The sequence below is a fragment of the Leucopleurus acutus genome (genome assembly GCF_964270905.1).
Source record: "Leucopleurus acutus genome assembly, chromosome: 6".
NCBI classification, from domain to species: Eukaryota; Metazoa; Chordata; class Mammalia; order Artiodactyla; family Delphinidae; genus Leucopleurus; species Leucopleurus acutus.
The window spans coordinates 1,545,181-1,567,344 of record NC_139149.1 but is presented as its reverse complement, the minus strand read 5'-3'; positions in this window follow the sequence as shown (position 1 = coordinate 1,567,344).

Sequence of the window (22,164 nt, the reverse complement as noted above, 5' to 3'; positions counted from 1 at the left end):
GCTTTTCGTAACCGAATCAAAGTTGCGCAGCACACGAGACTGGTTAGGACTGCCTTCGGTAGCGTTTGGCAAGCTGTGGCAACGTAGGTTTCCAAGGAAGAGGACAGCGTGTCGCCTTGGACTCTGCACGCCAGGAAATGTTAACAAGGGCCTACGCGGATGCCTGTTTCTCAGCAGGTCGGGAGGAGACGTGTGGTCTTGAGTGCAGTTGCATGGCAGACAGTGCGGAGGCCAGAGTTCTGTGAGAGCCGACAGCTCTCCTCGCTCTCCATTTAAGCCCGAAAACGGTGGAGAACTCACGGAAACCGCGGCAGGCAAGACCTGTCCGGCGGCAATTTCGACACTACACTGAGGCCAAGGGTCGCCTTGCGGTTTCCCAGGACGAACGTGGGCTGCAGGATTAGCTCTCCTCCAGAGATGCAAGAGCCCTGCCTCTCAGGCTAAAATACTGGCTTCCTACCCAGGCGTAGGGGCAGAGGACAGATGCTGGGCAATAGCAGGGCCTTGGAAGCAGCCCCTAGGAAACCGGGATCCAAGCTTCCAAAGGGAAACGCCTGCTTCTGTCTGCAGGGTCACCTAGCCTTGTTAGCAGCAAACCTAAGTCCCTGCAGTATTGGCGCTGCAAAGGTTGACCATCGCCAAACAATGGGAACTTCGCTGAATAAATTTTCCTTTAAAGGCGTCTAAGTGTGGCTGGTTCCTTAACCCAGGGAAGGCCTTAGCCAGGCGTAGTTGGCAATTCCTCTTTCGACGACTACCAGTGTAACGTGAGGAATTGTGCTCTTTGCTCAGGTTGGTCCTCACTACGACTTCCTGCTTAACCTAGAGAGGCGGCAATTGTGAGCTCCCGGAAAGAACGCTGAGCAGAGTGTTCACCTCAATGCAGGTGGCTTTTCCTCACTGAATGCAAGTGGCCCAGCACACGAGACGGGCTCGGACTGCCTTCGTGAGCGTTGGCAAGCTGGGGCACCGTAGTTTTCCAAGGAAGAGGACAGTGTGTCGCCTTGGAGTCTACAGGCCAAGAAGTGTTACGAAGGGCCTACACGGCGGCCTGTTTCTCAGCAGGCCGGGAGGAGACGTGTGGTCTTGAGTGCAGTTGCATGGCAGACAGTGCGGAGGCCAGAGTTCTGTGAGAGCCGACAGCTCTCCTCGCTCTCCACTTAAGCCCGAAAACGGTGGCCAACTCATGGAAACCGCGGCAGGCAAGACCTGTCCGGCGGCAATTTCGCCACTACTCTGAGGCCAAGGGTCGCCTTGCGGTTTCCCAGGACGAACGTGGGCTGCAGGATTAGCTCTCCTCCAGAGTTGCAAGAGCCCTGCTTCTCAGGCTAAAATACTCGCTTCCTACCCAGGCGTAGGGGCCGAGGACAGATGCTGGGCAATAGCAGGGTCTTGCAAGCAGCCCCTGAGAAACCGGGATCCAAGCTTCCAAAGGGAAACGCCTGCTTCTGTATGCAGGGTCACCTAGCCTAGTTAGCAGCAAAGCTAAGTCCCTGCTGTATTGGCACTGCGAAGGGAGACCGTCGCAAGACACTGGGAACTTCGCTGAATAAATTCTCCTTTACAGGCGTCTAAGTGTGGCGACTTCCCTAACAGAACGAAGACCTTAGCAAGGCGTAGTAGGCAATGCCTCTTAGGACGACTACCACTGCAAAGTGAGCAATTGTGCTCTTGGCTCAGTCTGGACCTCACCTCGACACCTTGCTTAACCTAGAGAGGGAGCAACTGTGAGCTCCCGGAAAGAACGCTGAGCAGAGTGTTCACCGCAATGCAGGTGGCTTTTCGTAACCGAATCAAAGTTGCGCAGCACACGAGACTGGTTAGGACTGCCTTCGGTAGCGTTTGGCAAGCTGTGGCAACGTAGGTTTCCAAGGAAGAGGACAGCGTGTTGCCTTGGACTCTGCACGCCAGGAAATGTTAACAAGGGCCTACGCGGATGCCTGTTTCTCAGCAGGTCGGGAGGAGACGTGTGGTCTTGAGTGCAGTTGCATGGCAGACAGTGCGGAGGCCAGAGTTCTGTGAGAGCCGACAGCTCTCCTCGCTCTCCATTTAAGCCCGAAAACGGTGGAGAACTCACGGAAACCGCGGCAGGCAAGACCTGTCCGGCGGCAATTTCGACACTACACTGAGGCCAAGGGTCGCCTTGCGGTTTCCCAGGACGAACGTGGGCTGCAGGATTAGCTCTCCTCCAGAGATGCAAGAGCCCTGCCTCTCAGGCTAAAATACTGGCTTCCTACCCAGGCGTAGGGGCAGAGGACAGATGCTGGGCAATAGCAGGGCCTTGGAAGCAGCCCCTAGGAAACCGGGATCCAAGCTTCCAAAGGGAAACGCCTGCTTCTGTCTGCAGGGTCACCTAGCCTTGTTAGCAGCAAACCTAAGTCCCTGCAGTATTGGCGCTGCAAAGGTTGACCATCGCCAAACAATGGGAACTTCGCTGAATAAATTTTCCTTTAAAGGCGTCTAAGTGTGGCTGGTTCCTTAACCCAGGGAAGGCCTTAGCCAGGCGTAGTTGGCAATTCCTCTTTCGACGACTACCAGTGTAACGTGAGGAATTGTGCTCTTTGCTCAGGTTGGTCCTCACTACGACTTCCTGCTTAACCTAGAGAGGCGGCAATTGTGAGCTCCCGGAAAGAACGCTGAGCAGAGTGTTCACCGCAATGCAGGTGGCTTTTCGTAACCGAATCAAAGTTGCGCAGCACACGAGACTGGTTAGGACTGCCTTCGGTAGCGTTTGGCAAGCTGTGGCAACGTAGGTTTCCAAGGAAGAGGACAGCGTGTCGCCTTGGACTCTGCACGCCAGGAAATGTTAACAAGGGCCTACGCGGATGCCTGTTTCTCAGCAGGTCGGGAGGAGACGTGTGGTCTTGAGTGCAGTTGCATGGCAGACAGTGCGGAGGCCAGAGTTCTGTGAGAGCCGACAGCTCTCCTCGCTCTCCATTTAAGCCCGAAAACGGTGGAGAACTCACGGAAACCGCGGCAGGCAAGACCTGTCCGGCGGCAATTTCGACACTACACTGAGGCCAAGGGTCGCCTTGCGGTTTCCCAGGACGAACGTGGGCTGCAGGATTAGCTCTCCTCCAGAGATGCAAGAGCCCTGCCTCTCAGGCTAAAATACTGGCTTCCTACCCAGGCGTAGGGGCAGAGGACAGATGCTGGGCAATAGCAGGGCCTTGGAAGCAGCCCCTAGGAAACCGGGATCCAAGCTTCCAAAGGGAAACGCCTGCTTCTGTCTGCAGGGTCACCTAGCCTTGTTAGCAGCAAACCTAAGTCCCTGCAGTATTGGCGCTGCAAAGGTTGACCATCGCCAAACAATGGGAACTTCGCTGAATAAATTTTCCTTTAAAGGCGTCTAAGTGTGGCTGGTTCCTTAACCCAGGGAAGGCCTTAGCCAGGCGTAGTTGGCAATTCCTCTTTCGACGACTACCAGTGTAACGTGAGGAATTGTGCTCTTTGCTCAGGTTGGTCCTCACTACGACTTCCTGCTTAACCTAGAGAGGCGGCAATTGTGAGCTCCCGGAAAGAACGCTGAGCAGAGTGTTCACCTCAATGCAGGTGGCTTTTCCTCACTGAATGCAAGTGGCCCAGCACACGAGACGGGCTCGGACTGCCTTCGTGAGCGTTGGCAAGCTGGGGCACCGTAGTTTTCCAAGGAAGAGGACAGTGTGTCGCCTTGGAGTCTACAGGCCAAGAAGTGTTACGAAGGGCCTACACGGCGGCCTGTTTCTCAGCAGGCCGGGAGGAGACGTGTGGTCTTGAGTGCAGTTGCATGGCAGACAGTGCGGAGGCCAGAGTTCTGTGAGAGCCGACAGCTCTCCTCGCTCTCCACTTAAGCCCGAAAACGGTGGCCAACTCATGGAAACCGCGGCAGGCAAGACCTGTCCGGCGGCAATTTCGTCACTACTCTGAGGCCAAGGGTCGCCTTGCGGTTTCCCAGGACGAACGTGGGCTGCAGGATTAGCTCTCCTCCAGAGTTGCAAGAGCCCTGCTTCTCAGGCTAAAATACTCGCTTCCTACCCAGGCGTAAGGGCAGAGGACAGATGCTGGGCAATAGCAGGGTCTTGCAAGCAGCCCCTGAGAAACCGGGATCCAAGCTTCCAAAGGGAAACGCCTGCTTCTGTATGCAGGGTCACCTAGCCTAGTTAGCAGCAAAGCTAAGTCCCTGCTGTATTGGCACTGCGAAGGGAGACCGTCGCAAGACACTGGGAACTTCGCTGAATAAATTCTCCTTTACAGGCGTCTAAGTGTGGCGACTTCCCTAACAGAACGAAGACCTTAGCAAGGCGTAGTAGGCAATGCCTCTTAGGACGACTACCACTGCAAAGTGAGCAATTGTGCTCTTGGCTCAGTCTGGACCTCACCTCGACACCTTGCTTAACCTAGAGAGGGAGCAACTGTGAGCTCCCGGAAAGAACGCTGAGCAGAGTGTTCACCGCAATGCAGGTGGCTTTTCGTAACCGAATCAAAGTTGCGCAGCACACGAGACTGGTTAGGACTGCCTTCGGTAGCGTTTGGCAAGCTGTGGCAACGTAGGTTTCCAAGGAAGAGGACAGCGTGTCGCCTTGGACTCTGCACGCCAGGAAATGTTAACAAGGGCCTACGCGGATGCCTGTTTCTCAGCAGGTCGGGAGGAGACGTGTGGTCTTGAGTGCAGTTGCATGGCAGACAGTGCGGAGGCCAGAGTTCTGTGAGAGCCGACAGCTCTCCTCGCTCTCCATTTAAGCCCGAAAACGGTGGAGAACTCACGGAAACCGCGGCAGGCAAGACCTGTCCGGCGGCAATTTCGACACTACACTGAGGCCAAGGGTCGCCTTGCGGTTTCCCAGGACGAACGTGGGCTGCAGGATTAGCTCTCCTCCAGAGATGCAAGAGCCCTGTCTCTCAGGCTAAAATACTGGCTTCCTACCCAGGCGTAGGGGCAGAGGACAGATGCTGGGCAATAGCAGGGCCTTGGAAGCAGCCCCTAGGAAACCGGGATCCAAGCTTCCAAAGGGAAACGCCTGCTTCTGTCTGCAGGGTCACCTAGCCTTGTTAGCAGCAAACCTAAGTCCCTGCAGTATTGGCGCTGCAAAGGTTGACCATCGCCAAACAATGGGAACTTCGCTGAATAAATTTTCCTTTAAAGGCGTCTAAGTGTGGCTGGTTCCTTAACCCAGGGAAGGCCTTAGCCAGGCGTAGTTGGCAATTCCTCTTTCGACGACTACCAGTGTAACGTGAGGAATTGTGCTCTTTGCTCAGGTTGGTCCTCACTACGACTTCCTGCTTAACCTAGAGAGGTGGCAATTGTGAGCTCCCGGAAAGAACGCTGAGCAGAGTGTTCACCGCAATGCAGGTGGCTTTTCGTAACCGAATCAAAGTTGCGCAGCACACGAGACTGGTTAGGACTGCCTTCGGTAGCGTTTGGCAAGCTGTGGCAACGTAGGTTTCCAAGGAAGAGGACAGCGTGTCGCCTTGGACTCTGCACGCCAGGAAATGTTAACAAGGGCCTACGCGGATGCCTGTTTCTCAGCAGGTCGGGAGGAGACGTGTGGTCTTGAGTGCAGTTGCATGGCAGACAGTGCGGAGGCCAGAGTTCTGTGAGAGCCGACAGCTCTCCTCGCTCTCCATTTAAGCCCGAAAACGGTGGAGAACTCACGGAAACCGCGGCAGGCAAGACCTGTCCGGCGGCAATTTCTCCACTACACTGAGGCCAAGGGTCGCCTTGCGGTTTCCCAGGACGAACGTGGGCTGCAGGATTAGCTCTCCTCCAGAGATGCAAGAGCCCTGCCTCTCAGGCTAAAATACTGGCTTCCTACCCAGGCGTAGGGGCAGAGGACAGATGCTGGGCAATAGCAGGGCCTTGGAAGCAGCCCCTAGGAAACCGGGATCCAAGCTTCCAAAGGGAAATGGCTGCTTCTGTCTGCAGGGTCACCTAGCCTTGTTAGCAGCAAACCTAAGTCCCTGCAGTATTGGCGCTGCAAAGGTTGACCATCGCCAAACAATGGGAACTTCGCTGAATAAATTTTCCTTTAAAGGCGTCTAAGTGTGGCTGGTTCCTTAACCCAGGGAAGGCCTTAGCCAGGCGTAGTTGGCAATTCCTCTTTCGACGACTACCAGTGTAACGTGAGGAATTGTGCTCTTTGCTCAGGTTGGTCCTCACTACGACTTCCTGCTTAACCTAGAGAGGCGGCAATTGTGAGCTCCCGGAAAGAACGCTGAGCAGAGTGTTCACCGCAATGCAGGTGGCTTTTCGTAACCGAATCAAAGTTGCGCAGCACACGAGACTGGTTAGGACTGCCTTCGGTAGCGTTTGGCAAGCTGTGGCAACGTAGGTTTCCAAGGAAGAGGACAGCGTGTCGCCTTGGACTCTGCACGCCAGGAAATGTTAACAAGGGCCTACGCGGATGCCTGTTTCTCAGCAGGTCGGGAGGAGACGTGTGGTCTTGAGTGCAGTTGCATGGCAGACAGTGCGGAGGCCAGAGTTCTGTGAGAGCCGACAGCTCTCCTCGCTCTCCATTTAAGCCCGAAAACGGTGGAGAACTCACGGAAACCGCGGCAGGCAAGACCTGTCCGGCGGCAATTTCTCCACTACACTGAGGCCAAGGGTCGCCTTGCGGTTTCCCAGGACGAACGTGGGCTGCAGGATTAGCTCTCCTCCAGAGATGCAAGAGCCCTGCCTCTCAGGCTAAAATACTGGCTTCCTACCCAGGCGTAGGGGCAGAGGACAGATGCTGGGCAATAGCAGGGCCTTGGAAGCAGCCCCTAGGAAACCGGGATCCAAGCTTCCAAAGGGAAACGCCTGCTTCTGTCTGCAGGGTCACCTAGCCTTGTTAGCAGCAAACCTAAGTCCCTGCAGTATTGGCGCTGCAAAGGTTGACCATCGCCAAACAATGGGAACTTCGCTGAATAAATTTTCCTTTAAAGGCGTCTAAGTGTGGCTGGTTCCTTAACCCAGGGAAGGCCTTAGCCAGGCGTAGTTGGCAATTCCTCTTTCGACGACTACCAGTGTAACGTGAGGAATTGTGCTCTTTGCTCAGGTTGGTCCTCACTACGACTTCCTGCTTAACCTAGAGAGGCGGCAATTGTGAGCTCCCGGAAAGAACGCTGAGCAGAGTGTTCACCTCAATGCAGGTGGCTTTTCCTCACTGAATGCAAGTGGCCCAGCACACGAGACGGGCTCGGACTGCCTTCGTGAGCGTTGGCAAGCTGGGGCACCGTAGTTTTCCAAGGAAGAGGACAGTGTGTCGCCTTGGAGTCTACAGGCCAAGAAGTGTTACGAAGGGCCTACACGGCGGCCTGTTTCTCAGCAGGCCGGGAGGAGACGTGTGGTCTTGAGTGCAGTTGCATGGCAGACAGTGCGGAGGCCAGAGTTCTGTGAGAGCCGACAGCTCTCCTCGCTCTCCACTTAAGCCCGAAAACGGTGGTGAACTCATGGAAACCGCGGCAGGCAAGACCTGTCCGGCGGCAATTTCGCCACTACTCTGAGGCCAAGGGTCGCCTTGCGGTTTCCCAGGACGAACGTGGGCTGCAGGATTAGCTCTCCTCCAGAGTTGCAAGAGCCCTGCTTCTCAGGCTAAAATACTCGCTTCCTACCCAGGCGTAGGGGCAGAGGACAGATGCTGGGCAATAGCAGGGTCTTGCAAGCAGCCCCTGAGAAACCGGGATCCAAGCTTCCAAAGGGAAACGCCTGCTTCTGTATGCAGGGTCACCTAGCCTAGTTAGCAGCAAACCTAAGTCCCTGCTGTATTGGCACTGCGAAGGGAGACCGTCGCAAGACACTGGGAACTTCGCTGAATATATTCTCCTTTACAGGCGTCTAAGTGTGGCGACTTCCCTAACAGAACGAAGACCTTAGCAAGGCGTAGTAGGCAATGCCTCTTAGGACGACTACCACTGCAAAGTGAGCAATTGTGCTCTTGGCTCAGTCTGGACCTCACCTCGACACCTTGCTTAACCTAGAGAGGGAGCAACTGTGAGCTCCCGGAAAGAACGCTGAGCAGAGTGTTCACCGCAATGCAGGTGGCTTTTCGTAACCGAATCAAAGTTGCGCAGCACACGAGACTGGTTAGGACTGCCTTCGGTAGCGTTTGGCAAGCTGTGGCAACGTAGGTTTCCAAGGAAGAGGACAGCGTGTCGCCTTGGACTCTGCACGCCAGGAAATGTTAACAAGGGCCTACGCGGATGCCTGTTTCTCAGCAGGTCGGGAGGAGACGTGTGGTCTTGAGTGCAGTTGCATGGCAGACAGTGCGGAGGCCAGAGTTCTGTGAGAGCCGACAGCTCTCCTCACTCTCCATTTAAGCCCGAAAACGGTGGAGAACTCACGGAAACCGCGGCAGGCAAGACCTGTCCGGCGGCAATTTCGACACTACACTGAGGCCAAGGGTCGCCTTGCGGTTTCCCAGGACGAACGTGGGCTGCAGGATTAGCTCTCCTCCAGAGATGCAAGAGCCCTGCCTCTCAGGCTAAAATACTGGCTTCCTACCCAGGCGTAGGGGCAGAGGACAGATGCTGGGCAATAGCAGGGCCTTGGAAGCAGCCCCTAGGAAACCGGGATCCAAGCTTCCAAAGGGAAACGCCTGCTTCTGTCTGCAGGGTCACCTAGCCTTGTTAGCAGCAAACCTAAGTCCCTGCAGTATTGGCGCTGCAAAGGTTGACCATCGCCAAACAATGGGAACTTCGCTGAATAAATTTTCCTTTAAAGGCGTCTAAGTGTGGCTGGTTCCTTAACCCAGGGAAGGCGTTAGCCAGGCGTAGTTGGCAATTACTCTTTCGACGACTACCAGTGTAACGTGAGGAATTGTGCTCTTTGCTCAGGTTGGTCCTCACTACGACTTCCTGCTTAACCTAGAGAGGCGGCAATTGTGAGCTCCCGGAAAGAACGCTGAGCAGAGTGTTCACCGCAATGCAGGTGGCTTTTCGTAACCGAATCAAAGTTGCGCAGCACACGAGACTGGTTAGGACTGCCTTCGGTAGCGTTTGGCAAGCTGTGGCAACGTAGGTTTCCAAGGAAGAGGACAGCGTGTCGCCTTGGACTCTGCACGCCAGGAAATGTTAACAAGGGCCTACGCGGATGCCTGTTTCTCAGCAGGTTGGGAGGAGACGTGTGGTCTTGAGTGCAGTTGCATGGCAGACAGTGCGGAGGCCAGAGTTCTGTGAGAGCCGACAGCTCTCCTCGCTCTCCATTTAAGCCCGAAAACGGTGGAGAACTCACGGAAACCGCGGCAGGCAAGACCTGTCCGGCGGCAATTTCTCCACTACACTGAGGCCAAGGGTCGCCTTGCGGTTTCCCAGGACGAACGTGGGCTGCAGGATTAGCTCTCCTCCAGAGATGCAAGAGCCCTGCCTCTCAGGCTAAAATACTGGCTTCCTACCCAGGCGTAGGGGCAGAGGACAGATGCTGGGCAATAGCAGGGCCTTGGAAGCAGCCCCTAGGAAACCGGGATCCAAGCTTCCAAAGGGAAACGCCTGCTTCTGTCTGCAGGGTCACCTAGCCTTGTTAGCAGCAAACCTAAGTCCCTGCAGTATTGGCGCTGCAAAGGTTGACCATCGCCAAACAATGGGAACTTCGCTGAATAAATTTTCCTTTAAAGGCGTCTAAGTGTGGCTGGTTCCTTAACCCAGGGAAGGCCTTAGCCAGGCGTAGTTGGCAATTCCTCTTTCGACGACTACCAGTGTAACGTGAGGAATTGTGCTCTTTGCTCAGGTTGGTCCTCACTACGACTTCCTGCTTAACCTAGACAGGCGGCAATTGTGAGCTCCCGGAAAGAACGCTGAGCAGAGTGTTCACCTCAATGCAGGTGGCTTTTCCTCACTGAATGCAAGTGGCCCAGCACACGAGACGGGCTCGGACTGCCTTCGTGAGCGTTGGCAAGCTGGGGCACCGTAGTTCTCCAAGGAAGAGGACAGTGTGTCGCCTTGGAGTCTACAGGCCAAGAAGTGTTACGAAGGGCCTACACGGTGGCCTCTTTCTCAGCAGGCCGGGAGGAGACGTGTGGTCTTGAGTGCAGTTGCATGGCAGACAGTGCGGAGGCCAGAGTTCTGTGAGAGACGACAGCTCTCCTCGCTCTCCACTTAAGCCCGAAAACGGTGGCGAACTCATGGAAACCGCGGCAGGCAAGACCTGTCCAGCGGCAATTTCGCCACTACTCTGAGGCCAAGGGTCACCTTGCGGTTTCCCAGGACGAACGTGGGCTGCAGGATTAGCTCTCCTCCAGAGTTGCAAGAGCCCTGCTTCTCAGGCTAAAATACTCGCTTCCTACCCAGGCGTAGGGGCAGAGGACAGATGCTGGGCAATAGCAGGGTCTTGCAAGCAGCCCCTGAGAAACCGGGATCCAAGCTTCCAAAGGGAAACGCCTGCTTCTGTATGCAGGGTCACCTAGCCTAGTTAGCAGCAAAGCTAAGTCCCTGCTGTATTGGCACTGCGAAGGGAGACCGTCGCAAGACACTGGGAACTTCGCTGAATAAATTCTCCTTTACAGGCGTCTAAGTGTGGCGACTTCCCTAACAGAACGAAGACCTTAGCAAGGCGTAGTAGGCAATGCCTCTTAGGACGACTACCACTGCAACTTTAGCAATTGTGCTCTTGGCTCAGTCTGGACCTCACCTCGACACCTTGCTTAACCTAGAGAGGGAGCAACTGTGAGCTCCCGGAAAGAACGCTGAGCAGAGTGTTCACCGCAATGCAGGTGGCTTTTCGTAACCGAATCAAAGTTGCGCAGCACACGAGACTGGTTAGGACTGCCTTCGGTAGCGTTTGGCAAGCTGTGGCAACGTAGGTTTCCAAGGAAGAGGACAGCGTGTTGCCTTGGACTCTGCACGCCAGGAAATGTTAACAAGGGCCTACGCGGATGCCTGTTTCTCAGCAGGTCGGGAGGAGACGTGTGGTCTTGAGTGCAGTTGCATGGCAGACAGTGCGGAGGCCAGAGTTCTGTGAGAGCCGACAGCTCTCCTCGCTCTCCATTTAAGCCCGAAAACGGTGGAGAACTCACGGAAACCGCGGCAGGCAAGACCTGTCCGGCAGCAATTTCTCCACTACACTGAGGCCAAGGGTCGCCTTGCGGTTTCCCAGTACGAACGTGGACTGCAGGATTAGCTCTCCTCCAGAGATGCAAGAGCCCTGCCTCTCAGGCTAAAATACTGGCTTCCTACCCAGGCATAGGGGCAGAGGACAGATGCTGGGCAATAGCAGGGCCTTGGAAGCAGCCCCTAGGAAACCGGGATCCAAGCTTCCAAAGGGAAACGCCTGCTTCTGTCTGCAGGGTCACCTAGCCTTGTTAGCAGCAAACCTAAGTCCCTGCAGTATTGGCGCTGCAAAGGTTGACCATCGCCAAACAATGGGAACTTCGCTGAATAAATTTTCCTTTAAAGGCGTCTAAGTGTGGCTGGTTCCTTAACCCAGGGAAGGCCTTAGCCAGGCGTAGTTGGCAATTCCTCTTTCGACGACTACCAGTGTAACGTGAGGAATTGTGCTCTTTGCTCAGGTTGGTCCTCACTACGATTTCCTGCTTAACCTAGAGAGGCGGCAATTGTGAGCTCCCGGAAAGAACGCTGAGCAGAGTGTTCACCTCAATGCAGGTGGCTTTTCCTCACTGAATGCAAGTGGCCCAGCACACGAGACGGGCTCGGACTGCCTTCGTGAGCGTTGGCAAGCTGGGGCACCGTAGTTTTCCAAGGAAGAGGACAGTGTGTCGCCTTGGAGTCTACAGGCCAAGAAGTGTTACGAAGGGCCTACACGGCGGCCTGTTTCTCAGCAGGCCGGGAGGAGACGTGTGGTCTTGAGTGCAGTTGCATGGCAGACAGTGCGGAGGCCAGAGTTCTGTGAGAGCCGACAGCTCTCCTCGCTCTCCACTTAAGCCCGAAAACGGTGGCGAACTCATGGAAACCGCGGCAGGCAAGACCTGTCCGGCGGCAATTTCGCCACTACTCTGAGGCCAAGGGTCGCCTTGCGGTTTCCCAGGACGAACGTGGGCTGCAGGATTAGCTCTCCTCCAGAGTTGCAAGAGCCCTGCTTCTCAGGCTAAAATACTCGCTTCCTACCCAGGCGTAGGGGCAGAGGACAGATGCTGGGCAATAGCAGGGTCTTGCAAGCAGCCCCTGAGAAACCGGGATCCAAGCTTCCAAAGGGAAACGCCTGCTTCTGTATGCAGGGTCACCTAGCCTAGTTAGCAGCAAAGCTAAGTCCCTGCTGTATTGGCACTGCGAAGGGAGACCGTCGCAAGACACTGGGAACTTCGCTGAATAAATTCTCCTTTACAGGCGTCTAAGTGTGGCGACTTCCCTAACAGAACGAAGACCTTAGCAAGGCGTAGTAGGCAATGCCTCTTAGGACGACTACCACTGCAAAGTGAGCAATTGTGCTCTTGGCTCAGTCTGGACCTCACCTCGACACCTTGCTTAACCTAGAGAGGGAGCAACTGTGAGCTCCCGGAAAGAACGCTGAGCAGAGTGTTCACCGCAATGCAGGTGGCTTTTCGTAACCGAATCAAAGTTGCGCAGCACACGAGACTGGTTAGGACTGCCTTCGGTAGCGTTTGGCAAGCTGTGGCAACGTAGGTTTCCAAGGAAGAGGACAGCGTGTCGCCTTGGACTCTGCACGCCAGGAAATGTTAACAAGGGCCTACGCGGATGCCTGTTTCTCAGCAGGTCGGGAGGAGACGTGTGGTCTTGAGTGCAGTTGCATGGCAGACAGTGCGGAGGCCAGAGTTCTGTGAGAGCCGACAGCTCTCCTCGCTCTCCATTTAAGCCCGAAAACGGTGGAGAACTCACGGAAACCGCGGCAGGCAAGACCTGTCCGGCGGCAATTTCGACACTACACTGAGGCCAAGGGTCGCCTTGCGGTTTCCCAGGACGAACGTGGGCTGCAGGATTAGCTCTCCTCCAGAGATGCAAGAGCCCTGCCTCTCAGGCTAAAATACTGGCTTCCTACCCAGGCGTAGGGGCAGAGGACAGATGCTGGGCAATAGCAGGGCCTTGGAAGCAGCCCCTAGGAAACCGGGATCCAAGCTTCCAAAGGGAAACGCCTGCTTCTGTCTGCAGGGTCACCTAGCCTTGTTAGCAGCAAACCTAAGTCCCTGCAGTATTGGCGCTGCAAAGGTTGACCATCGCCAAACAATGGGAACTTCGCTGAATAAATTTTCCTTTAAAGGCGTCTAAGTGTGGCTGGTTCCTTAACCCAGGGAAGGCCTTAGCCAGGCGTAGTTGGCAATTCCTCTTTCGACGACTACCAGTGTAACGTGAGGAATTGTGCTCTTTGCTCAGGTTGGTCCTCACTACGACTTCCTGCTTAACCTAGAGAGGCGGCAATTGTGAGCTCCCGGAAAGAACGCTGAGCAGAGTGTTCACCTCAATGCAGGTGGCTTTTCCTCACTGAATGCAAGTGGCCCAGCACACGAGACGGGCTCGGACTGCCTTCGTGAGCGTTGGCAAGCTGGGGCACCGTAGTTTTCCAAGGAAGAGGACAGTGTGTCGCCTTGGAGTCTACAGGCCAAGAAGTGTTACGAAGGGCCTACACGGCGGCCTGTTTCTCAGCAGGCCGGGAGGAGACGTGTGGTCTTGAGTGCAGTTGCATGGCAGACAGTGCGGAGGCCAGAGTTCTGTGAGAGCCGACAGCTCTCCTCGCTCTCCACTTAAGCCCGAAAACGGTGGCCAACTCATGGAAACCGCGGCAGGCAAGACCTGTCCGGCGGCAATTTCGCCACTACTCTGAGGCCAAGGGTCGCCTTGCGGTTTCCCAGGACGAACGTGGGCTGCAGGATTAGCTCTCCTCCAGAGTTGCAAGAGCCCTGCTTCTCAGGCTAAAATACTCGCTTCCTACCCAGGCGTAGGGGCCGAGGACAGATGCTGGGCAATAGCAGGGTCTTGCAAGCAGCCCCTGAGAAACCGGGATCCAAGCTTCCAAAGGGAAACGCCTGCTTCTGTATGCAGGGTCACCTAGCCTAGTTAGCAGCAAAGCTAAGTCCCTGCTGTATTGGCACTGCGAAGGGAGACCGTCGCAAGACACTGGGAACTTCGCTGAATAAATTCTCCTTTACAGGCGTCTAAGTGTGGCGACTTCCCTAACAGAACGAAGACCTTAGCAAGGCGTAGTAGGCAATGCCTCTTAGGACGACTACCACTGCAAAGTGAGCAATTGTGCTCTTGGCTCAGTCTGGACCTCACCTCGACACCTTGCTTAACCTAGAGAGGGAGCAACTGTGAGCTCCCGGAAAGAACGCTGAGCAGAGTGTTCACCGCAATGCAGGTGGCTTTTCGTAACCGAATCAAAGTTGCGCAGCACACGAGACTGGTTAGGACTGCCTTCGGTAGCGTTTGGCAAGCTGTGGCAACGTAGGTTTCCAAGGAAGAGGACAGCGTGTTGCCTTGGACTCTGCACGCCAGGAAATGTTAACAAGGGCCTACGCGGATGCCTGTTTCTCAGCAGGTCGGGAGGAGACGTGTGGTCTTGAGTGCAGTTGCATGGCAGACAGTGCGGAGGCCAGAGTTCTGTGAGAGCCGACAGCTCTCCTCGCTCTCCATTTAAGCCCGAAAACGGTGGAGAACTCACGGAAACCGCGGCAGGCAAGACCTGTCCGGCGGCAATTTCGACACTACACTGAGGCCAAGGGTCGCCTTGCGGTTTCCCAGGACGAACGTGGGCTGCAGGATTAGCTCTCCTCCAGAGATGCAAGAGCCCTGCCTCTCAGGCTAAAATACTGGCTTCCTACCCAGGCGTAGGGGCAGAGGACAGATGCTGGGCAATAGCAGGGCCTTGGAAGCAGCCCCTAGGAAACCGGGATCCAAGCTTCCAAAGGGAAACGCCTGCTTCTGTCTGCAGGGTCACCTAGCCTTGTTAGCAGCAAACCTAAGTCCCTGCAGTATTGGCGCTGCAAAGGTTGACCATCGCCAAACAATGGGAACTTCGCTGAATAAATTTTCCTTTAAAGGCGTCTAAGTGTGGCTGGTTCCTTAACCCAGGGAAGGCCTTAGCCAGGCGTAGTTGGCAATTCCTCTTTCGACGACTACCAGTGTAACGTGAGGAATTGTGCTCTTTGCTCAGGTTGGTCCTCACTACGACTTCCTGCTTAACCTAGAGAGGCGGCAATTGTGAGCTCCCGGAAAGAACGCTGAGCAGAGTGTTCACCGCAATGCAGGTGGCTTTTCGTAACCGAATCAAAGTTGCGCAGCACACGAGACTGGTTAGGACTGCCTTCGGTAGCGTTTGGCAAGCTGTGGCAACGTAGGTTTCCAAGGAAGAGGACAGCGTGTCGCCTTGGACTCTGCACGCCAGGAAATGTTAACAAGGGCCTACGCGGATGCCTGTTTCTCAGCAGGTCGGGAGGAGACGTGTGGTCTTGAGTGCAGTTGCATGGCAGACAGTGCGGAGGCCAGAGTTCTGTGAGAGCCGACAGCTCTCCTCGCTCTCCATTTAAGCCCGAAAACGGTGGAGAACTCACGGAAACCGCGGCAGGCAAGACCTGTCCGGCGGCAATTTCGACACTACACTGAGGCCAAGGGTCGCCTTGCGGTTTCCCAGGACGAACGTGGGCTGCAGGATTAGCTCTCCTCCAGAGATGCAAGAGCCCTGCCTCTCAGGCTAAAATACTGGCTTCCTACCCAGGCGTAGGGGCAGAGGACAGATGCTGGGCAATAGCAGGGCCTTGGAAGCAGCCCCTAGGAAACCGGGATCCAAGCTTCCAAAGGGAAACGCCTGCTTCTGTCTGCAGGGTCACCTAGCCTTGTTAGCAGCAAACCTAAGTCCCTGCAGTATTGGCGCTGCAAAGGTTGACCATCGCCAAACAATGGGAACTTCGCTGAATAAATTTTCCTTTAAAGGCGTCTAAGTGTGGCTGGTTCCTTAACCCAGGGAAGGCCTTAGCCAGGCGTAGTTGGCAATTCCTCTTTCGACGACTACCAGTGTAACGTGAGGAATTGTGCTCTTTGCTCAGGTTGGTCCTCACTACGACTTCCTGCTTAACCTAGAGAGGCGGCAATTGTGAGCTCCCGGAAAGAACGCTGAGCAGAGTGTTCACCTCAATGCAGGTGGCTTTTCCTCACTGAATGCAAGTGGCCCAGCACACGAGACGGGCTCGGACTGCCTTCGTGAGCGTTGGCAAGCTGGGGCACCGTAGTTTTCCAAGGAAGAGGACAGTGTGTCGCCTTGGAGTCTACAGGCCAAGAAGTGTTACGAAGGGCCTACACGGCGGCCTGTTTCTCAGCAGGCCGGGAGGAGACGTGTGGTCTTGAGTGCAGTTGCATGGCAGACAGTGCGGAGGCCAGAGTTCTGTGAGAGCCGACAGCTCTCCTCGCTCTCCACTTAAGCCCGAAAACGGTGGCGAACTCATGGAAACCGCGGCAGGCAAGACCTGTCCGGCGGCAATTTCGTCACTACTCTGAGGCCAAGGGTCGCCTTGCGGTTTCCCAGGACGAACGTGGGCTGCAGGATTAGCTCTCCTCCAGAGTTGCAAGAGCCCTGCTTCTCAGGCTAAAATACTCGCTTCCTACCCAGGCGTAAGGGCAGAGGACAGATGCTGGGCAATAGCAGGGTCTTGCAAGCAGCCCCTGAGAAACCGGGATCCAAGCTTCCAAAGGGAAACGCCTGCTTCTGTATGCAGGGTCACCTAGCCTAGTTAGCAGCAAAGCTAAGTCCCTGCTGTATTGGCACTGCGAAGGGAGACCGTCGCAAGACACTGGGAACTTCGCTGAATAAATTCTCCTTTACAGGCGTCTAAGTGTGGCGACTTCCCTAACAGAACGAAGACCTTAGCAAGGCGTAGTAGGCAATGCCTCTTAGGACGACTACCACTGCAAAGTGAGCAATTGTGCTCTTGGCTCAGTCTGGACCTCACCTCGACACCTTGCTTAACCTAGAGAGGGAGCAACTGTGAGCTCCCGGAAAGAACGCTGAGCAGAGTGTTCACCGCAATGCAGGTGGCTTTTCGTAACCGAATCAAAGTTGCGCAGCACACGAGACTGGTTAGGACTGCCTTCGGTAGCGTTTGGCAAGCTGTGGCAACGTAGGTTTCCAAGGAAGAGGACAGCGTGTCGCCTTGGACTCTGCACGCCAGGAAATGTTAACAAGGGCCTACGCGGATGCCTGTTTCTCAGCAGGTCGGGAGGAGACGTGTGGTCTTGAGTGCAGTTGCATGGCAGACAGTGCGGAGGCCAGAGTTCTGTGAGAGCCGACAGCTCTCCTCGCTCTCCATTTAAGCCCAAAAACGGTGGAGAACTCACGGAAACCGCAGCAGGCAAGACCTGTCCGGCGGCAATTTCGACACTACACTGAGGCCAAGGGTCGCCTTGCGGTTTCCCAGGACGAACGTGGGCTGCAGGATTAGCTCTCCTCCAGAGATGCAAGAGCCCTGCCTCTCAGGCTAAAATACTGGCTTCCTACCCAGGCGTAGGGGCAGAGGACAGATGCTGGGCAATAGCAGGGCCTTGGAAGCAGCCCCTAGGAAACCGGGATCCAAGCTTCCAAAGGGAAACGCCTGCTTCTGTCTGCAGGGTCACCTAGCCTTGTTAGCAGCAAACCTAAGTCCCTGCAGTATTGGCGCTGCAAAGGTTGACCATCGCCAAACAATGGGAACTTCGCTGAATAAATTTTCCTTTAAAGGCGTCTAAGTGTGGCTGGTTCCTTAACCCAGGGAAGGCCTTAGCCAGGCGTAGTTGGCAATTCCTCTTTCGACGACTACCAGTGTAACGTGAGGAATTGTGCTCTTTGCTCAGGTTGGTCCTCACTACGACTTCCTGCTTAACCTAGAGAGGCGGCAATTGTGAGCTCCCGGAAAGAACGCTGAGCAGAGTGTTCACCTCAATGCAGGTGGCTTTTCCTCACTGAATGCAAGTGGCCCAGCACACGAGACGGGCTCGGACTGCCTTCGTGAGCGTTGGCAAGCTGGGGCACTGTAGTTTTCCAAGGAAGAGGACAGTGTGTCGCCTTGGAGTCTACAGGCCAAGAAGTGTTACGAAGGGCCTACACGGCGGCCTGTTTCTCAGCAGGCCGGGAGGAGACGTGTGGTCTTGAGTGCAGTTGCATGGCAGACAGTGCGGAGGCCAGAGTTCTGTGAGAGCCGACAGCTCTCCTCGCTCTCCACTTAAGCCCGAAAACGGTGGCCAACTCATGGAAACCGCGGCAGGCAAGACCTGTCCGGCGGCAATTTCGCCACTACTCTGAGGCCAAGGGTCGCCTTGCGGTTTCCCAGGACGAACGTGGGCTGCAGGATTAGCTCTCCTCCAGAGTTGCAAGAGCCCTGCTTCTCAGGCTAAAATACTCGCTTCCTACCCAGGCGTAGGGGCCGAGGACAGATGCTGGGCAATAGCAGGGTCTTGCAAGCAGCCCCTGAGAAACCGGGATCCAAGCTTCCAAAGGGAAACGCCTGCTTCTGTATGCAGGGTCACCTAGCCTAGTTAGCAGCAAAGCTAAGTCCCTGCTGTATTGGCACTGCGAAGGGAGACCGTCGCAAGACACTGGGAACTTCGCTGAATAAATTCTCCTTTACAGGCGTCTAAGTGTGGCGACTTCCCTAACAGAACGAAGACCTTAGCAAGGCGTAGTAGGCAATGCCTCTTAGGACGACTACCACTGCAAAGTGAGCAATTGTGCTCTTGGCTCAGTCTGGACCTCACCTCGACACCTTGCTTAACCTAGAGAGGGAGCAACTGTGAGCTCCCGGAAAGAACGCTGAGCAGAGTGTTCACCGCAATGCAGGTGGCTTTTCGTAACCGAATCAAAGTTGCGCAGCACACGAGACTGGTTAGGACTGCCTTCGGTAGCGTTTGGCAAGCTGTGGCAACGTAGGTTTCCAAGGAAGAGGACAGCGTGTCGCCTTGGACTCTGCACGCCAGGAAATGTTAACAAGGGCCTACGCGGATGCCTGTTTCTCAGCAGGTCGGGAGGAGACGTGTGGTCTTGAGTGCAGTTGCATGGCAGACAGTGCGGAGGCCAGAGTTCTGTGAGAGCCGACAGCTCTCCTCGCTCTCCATTTAAGCCCGAAAACGGTGGAGAACTCACGGAAACCGCGGCAGGCAAGACCTGTCCGGCGGCAATTTCTCCACTACACTGAGGCCAAGGGTCGCCTTGCGGTTTCCCAGGACGAACGTGGGCTGCAGGATTAGCTCTCCTCCAGAGATGCAAGAGCCCTGCCTCTCAGGCTAAAATACTGGCTTCCTACCCAGGCGTAGGGGCAGAGGACAGATGCTGGGCAATAGCAGGGCCTTGGAAGCAGCCCCTAGGAAACCGGGATCCAAGCTTCCAAAGGGAAACGCCTGCTTCTGTCTGCAGGGTCACCTAGCCTTGTTAGCAGCAAACCTAAGTCCCTGCAGTATTGGCGCTGCAAAGGTTGACCATCGCCAAACAATGGGAACTTCGCTGAATAAATTTTCCTTTAAAGGCGTCTAAGTGTGGCTGGTTCCTTAACCCAGGGAAGGCCTTAGCCAGGCGTAGTTGGCAATTCCTCTTTCGACGACTACCAGTGTAACGTGAGGAATTGTGCTCTTTGCTCAGGTTGGTCCTCACTACGACTTCCTGCTTAACCTAGAGAGGCGGCAATTGTGAGCTCCCGGAAAGAACGCTGAGCAGAGTGTTCACCGCAATGCAGGTGGCTTTTCGTAACCGAATCAAAGTTGCGCAGCACACGAGACTGGTTAGGACTGCCTTCGGTAGCGTTTGGCAAGCTGTGGCAACGTAGGTTTCCAAGGAAGAGGACAGCGTGTCGCCTTGGACTCTGCACGCCAGGAAATGTTAACAAGGGCCTACGCGGATGCCTGTTTCTCAGCAGGTCGGGAGGAGACGTGTGGTCTTGAGTGCAGTTGCATGGCAGACAGTGCGTAGGCCAGAGTTCTGTGAGAGCCGACAGCTCTCCTCGCTCTCCATTTAAGCCCGAAAACGGTGGAGAACTCACGGAAACCGCGGCAGGCAAGACCTGTCCGGCGGCAATTTCGACACTACACTGAGGCCAAGGGTCGCCTTGCGGTTTCCCAGGACGAACGTGGGCTGCAGGATTAGCTCTCCTCCAGAGATGCAAGAGCCCTGCCTCTCAGGCTAAAATACTGGCTTCCTACCCAGGCGTAGGGGCAGAGGACAGATGCTGGGCAATAGCAGGGCCTTGGAAGCAGCCCCTAGGAAACCGGGATCCAAGCTTCCAAAGGGAAACGCCTGCTTCTGTCTGCAGGGTCACCTAGCCTTGTTAGCAGCAAACCTAAGTCCCTGCAGTATTGGCGCTGCAAAGGTTGACCATCGCCAAACAATGGGAACTTCGCTGAATAAATTTTCCTTTAAAGGCGTCTAAGTGTGGCTGGTTCCTTAACCCAGGGAAGGCCTTAGCCAGGCGTAGTTGGCAATTCCTCTTTCGACGACTACCAGTGTAACGTGAGGAATTGTGCTCTTTGCTCAGGTTGGTCCTCACTACGACTTCCTGCTTAACCTAGAGAGGCGGCAATTGTGAGCTCCCGGAAAGAACGCTGAGCAGAGTGTTCACCTCAATGCAGGTGGCTTTTCCTCACTGAATGCAAGTGGCCCAGCACACGAGACGGGCTCGGACTGCCTTCGTGAGCGTTGGCAAGCTGGGGCACCGTAGTTTTCCAAGGAAGAGGACAGTGTGTCGCCTTGGAGTCTACAGGCCAAGAAGTGATACGAAGGGCCTACACGGCGGCCTGTTTCTCAGCAGGCCGGGAGGAGACGTGTGGTCTTGAGTGCAGTTGCATGGCAGACAGTGCGGAGGCCAGAGTTCTGTGAGAGCCGACAGCTCTCCTCGCTCTCCACTTAAGCCCGAAAACGGTGGCGAACTCATGGAAACCGCGGCAGGCAAGACCTGTCCGGCGGCAATTTCGTCACTACTCTGAGGCCAAGGGTCGCCTTGCGGTTTTCCAGGACGAACGTGGGCTGCAGGATTAGCTCTCCTCCAGAGTTGCAAGAGCCCTGCTTCTCAGGCTAAAATACTCGCTTCCTACCCAGGTGTAGGGGCAGAGGACAGATGCTGGGCAATAGCAGGGTCTTGCAAGCAGCCCCTGAGAAACCGGGATCCAAGCTTCCAAAGGGAAACGCCTGCTTCTGTATGCAGGGTCACCTAGCCTAGTTAGCAGCAAAGCTAAGTCCCTGCTGTATTGGCACTGCGAAGGGAGACCGTCGCAAGACACTGGGAACTTCGCTGAATAAATTCTCCTTTACAGGCGTCTAAGTGTGGCGACTTCCCTAACAGAACGAAGACCTTAGCAAGGCGTAGTAGGCAATGCCTCTTAGGACGACTACCACTGCAAAGTGAGCAATTGTGCTCTTGGCTCAGTCTGGACCTCACCTCGACACCTTGCTTAACCTAGAGAGGGAGCAACTGTGAGCTCCCGGAAAGAACGCTGAGCAGAGTGTTCACCGCAATGCAGGTGGCTTTTCGTAACCGAATCAAAGTTGCGCAGCACACGAGACTGGTTAGGACTGCCTTCGGTAGCGTTTGGCAAGCTGTGGCAACGTAGGTTTCCAAGGAAGAGGACAGCGTGTCGCCTTGGACTCTGCACGCCAGGAAATGTTAACAAGGGCCTACGCGGATGCCTGTTTCTCAGCAGGTCGGGAGGAGACGTGTGGTCTTGAGTGCAGTTGCATGGCAGACAGTGCGGAGGCCAGAGTTCTGTGAGAGCCGACAGCTCTCCTCGCTCTCCATTTAAGCCCGAAAACGGTGGAGAACTCACGGAAACCGCGGCAGGCAAGACCTGTCCGGCGGCAATTTCGACACTACACTGAGGCCAAGGGTCGCCTTGCGGTTTCCCAGGACGAACGTGGGCTGCAGGATTAGCTCTCCTCCAGAGATGCAAGAGCCCTGCCTCTCAGGCTAAAATACTGGCTTCCTACCCAGGCGTAGGGGCAGAGGACAGATGCTGGGCAATAGCAGGGCCTTGGAAGCAGCCCCTAGGAAACCGGGATCCAAGCTTCCAAAGGGAAACGCCTGCTTCTGTCTGCAGGGTCACCTAGCCTTGTTAGCAGCAAACCTAAGTCCCTGCAGTATTGGCGCTGCAAAGGTTGACCATCGCCAAACAATGGGAACTTCGCTGAATAAATTTTCCTTTAAAGGCGTCTAAGTGTGGCTGGTTCCTTAACCCAGGGAAGGCCTTAGCCAGGCGTAGTTGGCAATTCCTCTTTCGACGACTACCAGTGTAACGTGAGGAATTGTGCTCTTTGCTCAGGTTGGTCCTCACTACGACTTCCTGCTTAACCTAGAGAGGCGGCAA